Below are 12,995 nucleotides of genomic sequence, written 5' to 3'. Positions count from 1 at the left end.
CCACCATGGCATGTATATACATATGTAACAAAACTGCAAATTCTGCACATGCACCGCAGAACTTAAAGTATAATTTTTAAAAAATTTTAAAAAAAGAAATAGGAACAAACATTGTTTGAAAAAATAAATTAAGCTATTATTAAAAATAATAACAAAAAATAAGAGGAAAATGGCAAATTTTATATGGAATGTATACAAATGATTAATTAGAAAGGTACTTTGTTCCATTTGTAACAAATGACAATGATAAAATACTAATCTAAGGTAATTTTTTGAGTCTTAGAGGAAATGATCCATTTTATAAGTTTTCTACAGGAAAATGTATTAATTCTGAAACCATTAATTATTTATGATTATGAGTACAGTGGCTGGGCTGCATCTCCTTGTTCTGTTTAAGCTGTGGATTGATAAGCAAATTCAGACATGAAATAAGATGCCAGAGAGTATAAAATATTTGCGAGAAACTAAAGTGTTTTCAAACACTTTATAAGCACTCATTTACATATAAATAACACATGCAAATTATGAGTCATTCTTCTGTATTTCCAAAAGCAAGTGCTTAAAGATATCTTATTAGCCTATGTTGAACTATTGTATACTTTGAATATGGTGTGAGTACACACACAAATGCATGCATTCATATACACATGCATACATATTATGCATTTATTTTTTAATGATCTGTAGTTCTTACAAACTTTTTTGCAAATTGGTCTGAGAAAAGGTTATTTTGTGTATTTTGTTTTATCAACACCTATTTTATCGTCTCCTTTTTTCCCAGTAATGCTGATATAACTACCATTTTATGCCCAATGATTGATTTTTGTCTTTATGACAGCTGTATGATTATCTTTGTGATCATCTCTTGAATATATTCACAAATCAAATAATTTCCAAAATATTCAAGAAGAAACACAGACATTTTCTATTCATTTTCAAACTTCAAACCCAATTCTTTTTCATCAACACACTTTTACAATATTTTAAAATTCTTTTACTTACTTTCAAATCAACTTAACCCCTAAATAAACTTTCTTTAAAACTGCTTAAAATTGGAAACAAATACCATTTTTCATACAAAGGAATCCTTCTCTCAGCTATTTTTTTTGTTGTTGTTGCATAGAAGCCTTTCTATTCTATCTAATATTTAAATAAATATTTACAGAGTCTCTTCAGATTGTTTCATTCAACAATTCTGTTTCATTGAACCATTCACAATGTTTTAAATCAGCTTTATTTTCTTGCGTACAGTGTTTAGATAATTTTTTTCTTTATTCAACTAAAGTATTCTTTTTTAATGAACAGAGATTCTGTTATTATTGAAAATTGTCTCTAAAATATGAAATGCTATATACATACTGAGGGTATTTTAAAGAAAAAAATAGAATGTATTTCACTTCTGCCCATAATTTTTCTGGCAACTATTTCAAAGGACAATCGTCATTTAAAATTTAATATTGTCTAGTGTTTTGGAAAGTCCCAATTAGAACATTAAAATTTGTTGTGTAATGAAATCAATGTTAGAATAAAACTCCCTAGTTTTAGCAGAGCAACTAAGTTGTGTCTTGGTTTTAGGAAAGCTTCTTTAATGCAGTGTTTTATTCCATAAAACTGAAAATTGTCTTTTGGATGCTGAAGAACACTATGACTTCCATTGTTTTGTTTTATAATATATTTGCAACTGAGCTACAGCATATTATTTGATAGAGGATAAATAGAGAACAAACCTTTTATTTTATGCACATTGGCTTCATGAAGTATATAAATAAGCATTTCTAAAACCCTGAGCTGACTCTGACAGACACAAGATATTGATGCAGTAGCCTGCCAGCTATCCACAGCCATGCATAGCCTCTTGAACTCATTAGGACATAATGAGGGAACAGTCATAAATACATGCAATTGATTATGCATTACTACTGATGCTTACATTTGCTTTCAGTACTGTTTAGGCCAACTCTAAACTGTAAATTAATAGTTTGCAGCACTTACTGATGGAAACATTGGATATACACCATCTAGACAGAAATAACTTCTTTGTTTGATTTAGTGAAAATGTTAAATACTATTAAGGCTTAGTTACCACAGACCTGGCATTGGAGGCTACTTTCAGTTTTAGCTTATACCCAAAGGGCTGTTAAATAAGACAGGTCAGGAACTGGAATTATTCCTGGCCAATTATATTCTGCCTCTCCCCCTTCCTTTATCACACCACTTTGTGTTTACCCTACTCTATCAGTAAAGGTCTAACCAGGAAAGTAGAAATATAAACTAAAACAGGGAGACTTAATGTTGGAACTTGGTTACACAGGCCATGGAAGAACTGAGAAGCTGAATATGGGACATTGCAGCCACCTAGCTATAAGCAACAACAGGGAGCAACACTACTGCATCTAGGTTGGAGGGACAAGGGAAGAGTCAGCTGATATGGAAACCTTGGAATGGGAAGCTATGATAAGGAGCAGAAAAGGAGAAACATGATCTAAGGACATGGATCTGAGGACAATCAAACCCAAAACAAACACATTTGCAGTGGGCTACTGTAAGGAAAATGAGAGAACAAAAGTGTGAAAATGAGTCTGAACCCCTAAGAAGTGAATAAGTCGTGTTAATAATAATAACAATAGCAATAATAATGGTGATGACGATAACAGCAGTTAACACTCATGGAGCACTGTGTATCAGGCATTGTTCAAACACATTATCCATTATGTCTATTTTGTCCTAACGTAGCCTAATAAGTTAGGCACTATCTTCATTGTGCAGATGAAACTGCACAATGTTATTTAGCATGTCCAAGGTCACATAGCAAGGATTCAGACTGAGGCAGTCTGACTCTAGAAATGAAGCTGTTAACTTCACTACAACTGCCTCCCAAAAGGTAAACTATGCTGTCTCCCTCTTGGCCATTCCATCCTTCAGCCATCTATACAATTAACTAGGTCTTAAATTCATTTGATGACACTATAGTAATTCTGTTAAGAAATAATAAAATCATTCTCGTGCAATGCAGCTTTCATTAAGACACTTCTTTTTTTGTAATAGGTAGCACATGCACATGGTAGAAATTATTCTGGTATTTTTTGAACCATATGGAATTGCTGCTTTTTTATGCCAAAAAAATTGCATATTGGCATTTTATTATATTTCAACCTAACATAGAGGGCATACAGTAAAGGCAAATATCTCCCTCACCCCAGTTTCTCTGAAAGCCACCACTCCCTCTGGTTTCTAAAGTACCTTTACAGAGATATTCTGTAAAATATACAATCATATATGCAGATATATGCCTCTTTTCTGCCCATGTAGAAGCAAACGGTATTCACTATTCAACATCTTGCCTTTTGTCATTTAAGAGCTGCTGAGTTTCCAGTTGCACAAATGTACTATAATGTATTTAACCAGTACTTCTTGATAGAAATTTAAGTTGACTTCATTCATTTGTTATTACAAAAACATACTGTAGTTCATATATTTATGTGTGTGCCTTTACACATGTGAATTACTAGAAGTAGAATTTCTTCCTAGGTATCTGTGCATTTTTTATTTTGATAAATATTAACGATACTGGGCAAATATTGTCGAATTGTCCTCCATAGAAGTTTGATAAATTGGAATTCCCATTATCAGTTTGTGAGAGTACTTGTTTCTTCAAACACTTGTAAACATAAGGTGTTATCAAACTTTTTAATCCTGCCAATCTGATAAACACTAAATCCAATATTACTGTATTTTTATTTTGCATTTATTTTATTATGAAGGAGAGGCAGCCATTTTTCATATATTCAAAAACGAGTAATATTACATTTTCTGTAAATCATTCAGATTGCTTACTATGTTGGATTGTTGGTCTTTTATTATTGATTTGTAGATACTCTATATATTAAGTACAGTAGTAGTCATTTATTTGGGATTTGATTTACAAATACTTTTCCCAGTTTGTTATTTGTCTTTTATCATTTTTGTGGGTATTTGTGAGTGTATACTTGTTTTTAAAATGTTCTGTGTAATTTAAAAATGCCCTTCCTGGCAAAAGCAAACTATACCTGTTAAGAAATCTAAAGAAAAAAAGTTCTATTTTTAAGAATTTCTCAATTGGCTGGCTCATTTGGGCTGTAATTGAGAAAGTTCAAGTGGTTTTACTTACTTTAATCCAAACTATTTTCTTACATCATGTATTTTCATTTTTAATTTAGGTTTTTCAATTCTAAAGATGATTTTGTATATGTGCTCATTGTATACTTGGAAAACTGGCAAATGAAGTATATAAAAACATTTTTTCCTTGTTACGACAGTCTATTCATATAACGGTAAAAATGGAATAAGAAGGATCAATGAAATCCTTCAGCATTTTTTTATTGTGATCCCTGTTTCTGATTTATAGAAACAATTTGAAAGTCTTTTCCCAAAAGTGATTTATAAAAAGTTATCAAATTTTGTGACAATGATACTATCACTAATCATACTGACAAAGTCATGACATTTGTTAGATAGATGTTAGAGTTGCATGGATCTAAAGGACTGTAAAAAAAAATCTTCATATTTAGCAATGATTGAGATTACTTGTTTCTTTTCCTTCCTGACACATATCAATATTTTAACAAATTATTCATAATGATACATTAAATGCTATCTTAGTTTAGCTTGTTCAATTTTTTATTATTCATTTGTTTATTTTCAAATTGACAGACAAAATTATATTTATCATGTACAACATGAGATTTTGAAGGATGTACACATTGTGGAATGGCTAAATCTAGCTAATTAACAAATGCATTACCCCACATAGTCATCATTTTTGTGGTAAAAACACCACATCCATTCTCTTAGCATTTTTCAAGAATACAAGATACTTTCATTAACTGTAGTCACCATGCTTCATAATAGATCTCTTGAACTTATTCCTCCTATCTAACTGTAAGTTTGTATCCTTTGACCAACATCTGCCCAGAAAATACAATTTTCACTTCTGGAAAAAGCACTCCCAACCTCCCAGACTTTGGTAGCCTTCATTCTATTATACTCTACTTCTGTGAGATCAACTTTTTTAGATTCCACACATTTCATTTAACATAATGTCCTGCAGGCTCGTCCATGTTGTCTCAAATGACAGGGTTTCCTTTTCTACGGCTTAATCGTATTCTATTGTGTATATATGCCACATTTTCTTTATCAATTCATGTGTTAGTGGACACTTAGGTTGATTTCATATCTTGGCTATTGTGAATAGTACTGCAATGAACATGGGAGTATAGATATCTCTTTGCAATACTGATTTCATTTCCCTTGGATATATACCCCATAGTGGGATTGCTGGATTATATGACAGTCTTATTTTTAATTTTTTAAGAAATCTCCATACTTGTTTTCATAATGACTGTACTGATTTGCATTCACACCAATAGTTTGTCAGGGTTTTCTTTTCTCCACATCCTTGCCAACACTTGTTATCTTTTGTCTTTTTTATAATAGCCTTTATAACAAGAGTGAGGTGATATCTCATTGTGGTTTTAATTTGCAATGATTAGTGATGTTCAGCATCTTGTTATATACTTGTTGGCCATTTGTGTGTCTTTCTAAGAAACGTTTATTCAGATCTTTTGCCAATTTTTTAATCAGGTAATTTGTTTTCTTGCTATTGAGTTGTTTGTGTTTCTTAGATATTTTGGATATTAACCCCTTATCAGATATATAATTTGCAAATATTTTCTCCCATTCTGTAGGTTGTATATTCATTCTGTTGATTGGTTCCTTTGCTATGCAGAAGCTTTTTAGTTTGATGTAATCTCATTTGTCTATTATTGCTTTGATTGCCTGTGCTTTTGAGGTCAAAATCATTGCCTAAGCAATATTATGGAGATTTTTCCCTATGTTTTCTCCTGGTAGTTTTATAGTTTATCCACTTTAAATTTATTTTCCTATATGGTATGAGGTAAGGCCCTAATTTCATTCCTCTGCATGTGGATACCAGTTTTCTTAACAACTTTATTGAAGAGATTGTCTTTTCCCCATTGTGTGCCCTTGTTGCCTTTGTCAAAAATCATTTGGCTATAAATCCATGTTGTTGTTTTTTTCTGGGCTCTCTATTCTGTTCTGTTAGTCTATGTGTCTTTTTAAAATTGCCAGTGCCAAGCTGTTTTGGTTACTGTAACTTTGTAGTATATTTTGAAGTCAAGTAGGGTGATGACTCCAGTTTTGTTCATTTTTCTCAGGATTGCTTTGACTAATTGGGGTCTTTTGTGATTCCATATACATTTTAGAATTATTTTTTCTATTTCTGTAAAGAAAGTCATTAGTATTTTGGTAGGAATTGTATTGGATCTGTATATTGCATTGGGTGGAATAAACATTTTAACAATATTAATTCTTTGAATCCATGGACACAGGATATCTTTCCATTTGTTCATGTCTTCCATTTCTTTCATCAATGTTTTATAGTTTTCATTGTAGAGATCTTTCACCTCCTTGGTTAAATTTATTTCTAAGTATTTTTTTGTAACTATTGTGGACAAGATTGTTTATCTTTCTCTTTCAGATAACTCATTAAGTTGGAGAAACACTACTGATTTGTGTATGTTGATTTTTTTATCCTGCAATTTTACTGAATTCCTTTATTTGTTCTAACAGCTTTTAGGTGGTAGCTTTAGGATTTTCTATATATAAGATCATGTTGTCTACAAACAGGAACAACATAACTTCTTTGTTTTCAATTTGGATGCCTTTTATTTATTTCTACTGTCTAATTATTCTGGATAGAATTTTCAGTACTATGTTGAATAGAAGAGATGAGAGTGGGCATCCCTGTCTGCTTCCAGATCTCATAGGAAAATATTTCAATTTTTCTGCATTGAGTATGATGTAAAGATGAGTTTGTCGTATGTGGTCTTTCTTCTGTTGAGGTACTGATATGGCTTGGCTCTGTGTCCCCAACCAAATCTCATTTCAAATTGTAATCCCCACATGTTGGGCCAGTGGTCTGCTGGGAAATGATTGGGTCATGGGGGCAGACTTCTCCTTTGCTGTTCTTGTGATAGAATTCTCATGATATCTGGTCATTTTGATAAGTGTCTGATGCTTCCCTCTTCTCTCTGTCTCTCCTGCTGCCATGTAGATATGCCTTGCTTCCCCTTCACCTTCTACCATGATTGTAAGTTTATTGAGGCCATCCAAGCCATGCAGAACTTGGAGTCAATTAAGCCTCTAAGCCTCTTTACTTTATAAATTACTCAGCCTCAGGTGTGTCTTTATAGCAGTGTGAGGAATAAAACAGGTACTTTCCTTCTATCCCTAATTTGTTGAAATTGTTTATCATGACAGGATGTGGAATTTTGCCAAATGTGTTTTCTGCTTTTATTGAAATTATCATATGTTTTTGTCCTTTATTCTCTTAATGTAATGTATCAAATTTAACTGATTTGCACAAGTGGAATCATCCTTTCATTCCTGTGATGAATCCCCTTGATCATGGTAAATAATATTTTCAATGAACTTTTGAAGTAGGTTTGCTAGTATTTCATTGAGGATTTTTGCTTCTGTGTTCATCTGGAGTTTCCTTTTTTGCTGTGTCCTTCTCTGATTTTTGTAGTGAAGCCATCAGGTCCTGGGTTCTTCTGTGATGGGAGACTTTTTATTACAGAATCAATGTCCTTACTCTCTATTGGTCCGTTTAGATTTTCTATTACTTCATTATTCATGAATAATTGAATTGAATGTATCAAAAAGTATATCCATTTCTTCTAGGCTATCCAATATGTTGACATATAATTGTTCATAATCATATCATGAAACTTTGTATTTCTGTGTTATTAGTTGTAATGTCTTCTTTTTCATGTCTGATTTTCGTTTGAGTCTTCTCTCAGTCTAGCTAAAGGTTCATTGATTTTATCTTTTCAAAAAAAAACCTCTTTGTTTCATTAATCTTTTCAGTTGTTTTTATAATCTCTATTATATTTCTGCTGTGTTCTTTATTATTCCTTTCATTCTGCCAATTTTGGACTTAGTTTGTTCTTGTTTTTCCAATTCTTAAGGCAATATTAGGCTATTTATTTGAGATCTTTCTTCTTTTTTGATGTATTTATCAATTGCTATAAACTTTCCTCTTATAAATTATTTTGCTGTATGCTGTAGGTTTTGGCATGCTATGTTTCATGCTTCCATTTTCATTTGTCTCAGGAAAATTTTAAATTGCCCTTTTAATTTTATCATTGACTCATTGGTTATTCCAGAGCGCATTGCTTGATTTCCATGTATTTGTGAATTTTGCGAAGTCTCTTCTCATATTGATTTATAGTTTTATACCACTTAGGTCAGAAGAGATACTTGATATGATTTCAGTCTTATTAAATTTGTTGACTGGTTTTTATGGTCTAACTTATCTATCCTGGAGAATGTTCCATGTGAAGTTGAGAAGAATGCACATTCTGCTGCTGTCAGATGAAATGTTCTGAATATATCTGTTAGGTCCATTTGGCCTAGAGTGCAGTTTAAGTCTGATGTTTCCTTATTGATTTTCTGTCTGGTTGATCCGTCCATTGCTGAAGGTGGAGTGTTGAAGTCTCCTATTATTATTGCATTGCAGTCTATCTCCTCCTTCAGCTCTACTAATATTTGCATTTTATATTTAGGTACTCTGGTGTTGGGTATACATACGTGTACAACTGTTATATCCTCTTGCTAAATTGACCTCTTTATCTTTATATAATGTTCCTCTTTGTCAATTTTTATAGTTTTTCCTTAAAGTCTATTTTATCTTATATAATTATAGCTCCTCTTGCTCTGTTTTGGCTTTCATTTGCATGGAGCATCTTTTTCTACCACTTCACTTTCAGTCTATATGTGTCCTTATAGATGATATGTGTCTCTTGTAGGCAACATATAGCTGAATGTTGTTTATTATTCACTCAGTCACTCTGTTTTTTGACTAAGGAATTTAATCCATTTATATTCAAGGTGAGGACTTACTGCTGCCATTTTGTTAACTGTTTTCTAGTAGTTTTGTAGATTCTTTGGTACCTTTCTTCCTCTCTTTTGTGTGTGTGTGTGTGTGTGTGTGTGTGGTTAAGTGATTTTCTCTAGTGGTATGTTTTGATTCCTTACTTTGTATTTTTTTGCATCTACTGTGTGTCTTTGCTGTGTGGGTATCATGATACTTACAAAAAATATCTTGTAGTCATAACAGATTATTTTAAGCTCATCACAACTTAACTTTGATGATAATTTTTAAAAACTCTATAATTTTACTGCACTCCGCTCCCACATTTTGATTTTTTAATGTCACCATTTACATCTTTTTATATTGCATAGCACTTAACAGATTATTGTAGGTATTATTTTAATAGTTTTATCTTTTAACCTTCATACTAAAGTATAAGTGATTTACACACCACCATTATAGTATTAGATTATTCTGAATTTGACTCTGTACTTGCTTTTACCAGTGAGTTTTATACTTTCAGATGATATCATGTTATTCATTGACATTCTTTTCCTTTAGCTTTTAGCATTTCTTATAAACAAGATCTGGTGGTTATGAACTCCTCTGTTTTCATTTGTCTGGTAAAGTCTTTGCTTCTCGTTCATTACTAAAGGACAGCTTGCTGACTTGCAGTTCTTTTACTTCAGCAGTTTGCATATATCATACAGCTCTCCCCTGGTGATAGAATTTGGATATTTGTCCCCTCCCAAATCTCATGTTGAAATGTAATCCCCAATGTTGGACATGGGGTCTGGTGGAAGGTATTTGGATCATGGTGGTATATTTCTCATGAATGACTTGGCACCATCCTCGTGGTAATGGATGAGCTCTTGCCCTGAGTTCATGCAAGATCTGATTGTTTAAAACACTGTGGCACCTCCCCTGCCCTCTCTTGTTTCTGTTTTCACCATGTGATACACCAGCTCCCCCTTAGACTTCTGCCATGATTGTAAGCTTCCTGAGTCCCTCACCAGAAGCAGATGCTGCTGCCATACTTCCTGTACAGCTTGCAGAACCATGAGCCAAGTAAACCTCTTTTCTTTATATATTACCTAGCCTCAGGTATTTCTTTATAGCAACGTGAGAATAGATTTAACACAGAAAATGGTACTTCCCCCACCCTTGCTCCTGCTCTCACCATGTAATATCCTGGCTTCCCCTTTGCTTTCTACCATGATTGTAAACTTTCTGAGGCCCTCACTAGAAGCAGATGCTGATGCCCTGCTTCCTGTAGAGCCTGCAGAACCATGAGCTAATTAAACTGCTTGTCTTTATAAATTACCCAGTCTCAAGTGTTCCTTTATAGCAATGCAAAAGTGGACTAACACACCTAGTCTGTAACGTTTCTGCAAACAAGTTTGCTGCTAGGTGTATTGGAACTTCCTTATTTGTTCTTTGCTTCTTTTCTTTTAGTGCTTACAGGATTCTCTCTTTGTTTTTGATTTTTGACAGTTTGATTATATGTTGTGAGGTAGTGTTATTTGGATTGAATCTGATTGGAAATCTTTGACTTTCCTGCACCTGGATATACATCTTTCTCAAGATTTGGACAGTTTTCTACTATCATTTCTTTAAGCTTTCTACTCTTCTATCTTTCTCGTCTCCCTCTTAAAATCCAATGAATCAAATATTTGCTTTTTCAATGCTGTTCCACAAATCCTATTGACATTCTTCATTCCTTTTAATTCTTTTTTTCTCTCTTTTGACTAGATATTCTTAAATAATCTAAGTTCACATATTATTTCTTCAGCATGATCAATTCTGTTTTTGATGTTCTCTATTGCATTTTTTATTTTTTCATTGTATTTTTCAGCCCCGGGATTTATCTTTGATTCTTTAATAATTATTTCTATCTCTTTGTTAAATTTCTTATTCTGGTTACCTTACAGTTTTTCTCATTTATTTTAATTATTTATCTGTATTTTTTTTAATGTGGCTGAGCTTCCTTAAAATAGTTCTTTTGAATTCTTTGCCAGGTAGTTTGTATATCTCTGGTTTTTTTATGGCCAGTCACTGGCACTTTATTTTGTCTCCCTAATAATGTCTTGTTTCTCTGATTGTTCTTGATCTTTGTGGCCATATGTTGATATTCGTATATTTGAAGAAACAGTTACTTATTCCAGTCTTTTTAAATTGGCTTTGCCTGGGAATGCTTTTAAATAATAAACCCTTCCAGAGACTCTAGGCAGGCCCTCTGGTCTGGTCCCTAAGACTGGGATGGCTGTGGCCATTGCAGTGCTAGTGGAGTGCCCTATGCCAGGGGCTACCACAGTCAGTATAGTACTGTGGCTGAGTTGGGGGCAGTGCTGGGGTGCACCAAAAGCCCCATGGTTGCTGAAGCCTCCTTACCACTGACATTTATCCAGGGCCCACGGCTACTGTAGATATCCAGCAGGGACACACACTGAGTTCACTGCACAAGGGCTATGCATTTCCATCTGGTGCCAGGGCAGGTCTGGAGGCTTAGTCCATAGATACTTCATTCCTCTTTAACTTTTTTTAATCTTATCAGCCTCTGAAATACTAGTATGTCCATTTTACCACATAACTCATTTGACTTGAATTTCTGCTTTTGAATTTCAAACTTTTTCCAGGCTTTCAAGGTTAGAAATATTATATATTGCTTATATTAATGCCTATTTGATGTTATTTTCTAAGACTCCTCAACGTAGTTGCTATTGCAACAATCTCCTCAGCACAACACATTTCAAAATTATTCCTCCCATTACTCATGTTATTCTTCTCACCTTATCTGTTTTTGCCATCCTTCAAGGCTAGCATGTAGCCGAGAGAGAAATACACATATCGTCATATCTGGGTTCCTGTCCCAGTTCTTACTAGGTCTTAGTAATTCTGTGACTTTGAGTAAGATAAATGAGATAAAGCAACTAGCATACTTCCCGGAACATGGAAGACACTAAATGTTTTTTCCCACCCTCACTCCACATGGTTTTTCATGAAGACTTGCCTGAATACACTCTCTTTCCTCTGAATTGAAAATACTCCCTAGGTCACAAAAACCAATGCCATTTTTCAAATTTTTTTTGTATTTTTAACCACAAACTATATTATAAACATCTTTATGTGAATTCTTCTACTCGTACATCCATTATTCCCTCCACAAAGCACTTATAACACTGAGGATACCAAGCACTCAATAACTACTTGTTGGTTGGTTTGTCTATATCTGGAAATAGAATAGCAGTGTGAAACTTTGTTATATCTATTGGTAAAACATAATTCTAGGAAAATAAACAATTGGAGAACTTGGTTCTTATTTTTTCATCTTGTGGTCCTTGTTAATGTCTGTTGGTTCACAGGTGATGATACAAAAAATTTAGGAAGAACAATTTTTGTTCTTTGTTAGTGGAAGAAATTTTTGTTATTGGAAGTCATTTTTGAAAACCTTTTAATTGGTTTTAGGATTGTAGGGGGAAATGGAATCAAAACTGCAGTGATTTAGAATATCATGGGATAGTAGAACCAGGAAATTAACACATTTAATTATAGATTTTGAATGACTTTAAAGGAAACACAGTTTTTTCAAGGTATTAAGCCAGGAACTGGGCTGTTATTATAGGAGGCCACTTGGGCTTCCATTTAGCCAGTTTCTGGCACATTCGTTGACAGGAATAATATAATGATTGTGAATAATCACCAAGTGTAGGAAATAAGGTCCTCTTTGAATCATAAAGCTTTTAAACATGAAAAATTTTATGCATTTTTTTTTGAGAATGGTGAAACATGCAAACTAATTTCATATTGTCCTACCAATTATGAATGTGTTATTCCTGCCAGGCAGGTCTCTTTAAAATTGCATATGCTTAGTTCTTTGCCAGGAAGAAGAGAGAAAAACATTGTCAGCCTCTTTATACTCAGCTTGGGCCAGGTGTTGTTCATTAACATATAAATAGTGCAATTACTGCCAATTAAGATTTTTTTTTTTTTAATTATACTTTAAGTTCTAGGGTACATGTGCATAACGTGCAGGTTTGTTACATATGTATACTTGTGCCATGTT

The 12,995-nt window shown here is 33.3% G+C and overlaps 1 protein-coding gene across 2 annotated transcripts in view; it reads left to right on the top strand.

The window, feature by feature from the left end:
* The window catches only part of TENM1 (teneurin transmembrane protein 1), a 630,397-nt gene that overhangs the window by 150,364 nt on the left and 467,038 nt on the right, over positions 1–12,995 (top strand). The window lies entirely within an intron of this gene.

The sequence above is a fragment of the Colobus angolensis genome, unplaced genomic scaffold (assembly GCF_000951035.1).
Source record: "Colobus angolensis palliatus isolate OR3802 unplaced genomic scaffold, Cang.pa_1.0 Scaffold159, whole genome shotgun sequence".
Lineage (NCBI taxonomy): Eukaryota > Metazoa > Chordata > Mammalia > Primates > Cercopithecidae > Colobus > Colobus angolensis.
Note: the sequence above shows the minus strand (reverse complement) of the source record. Positions and strands in the feature narration are given on the sequence as shown.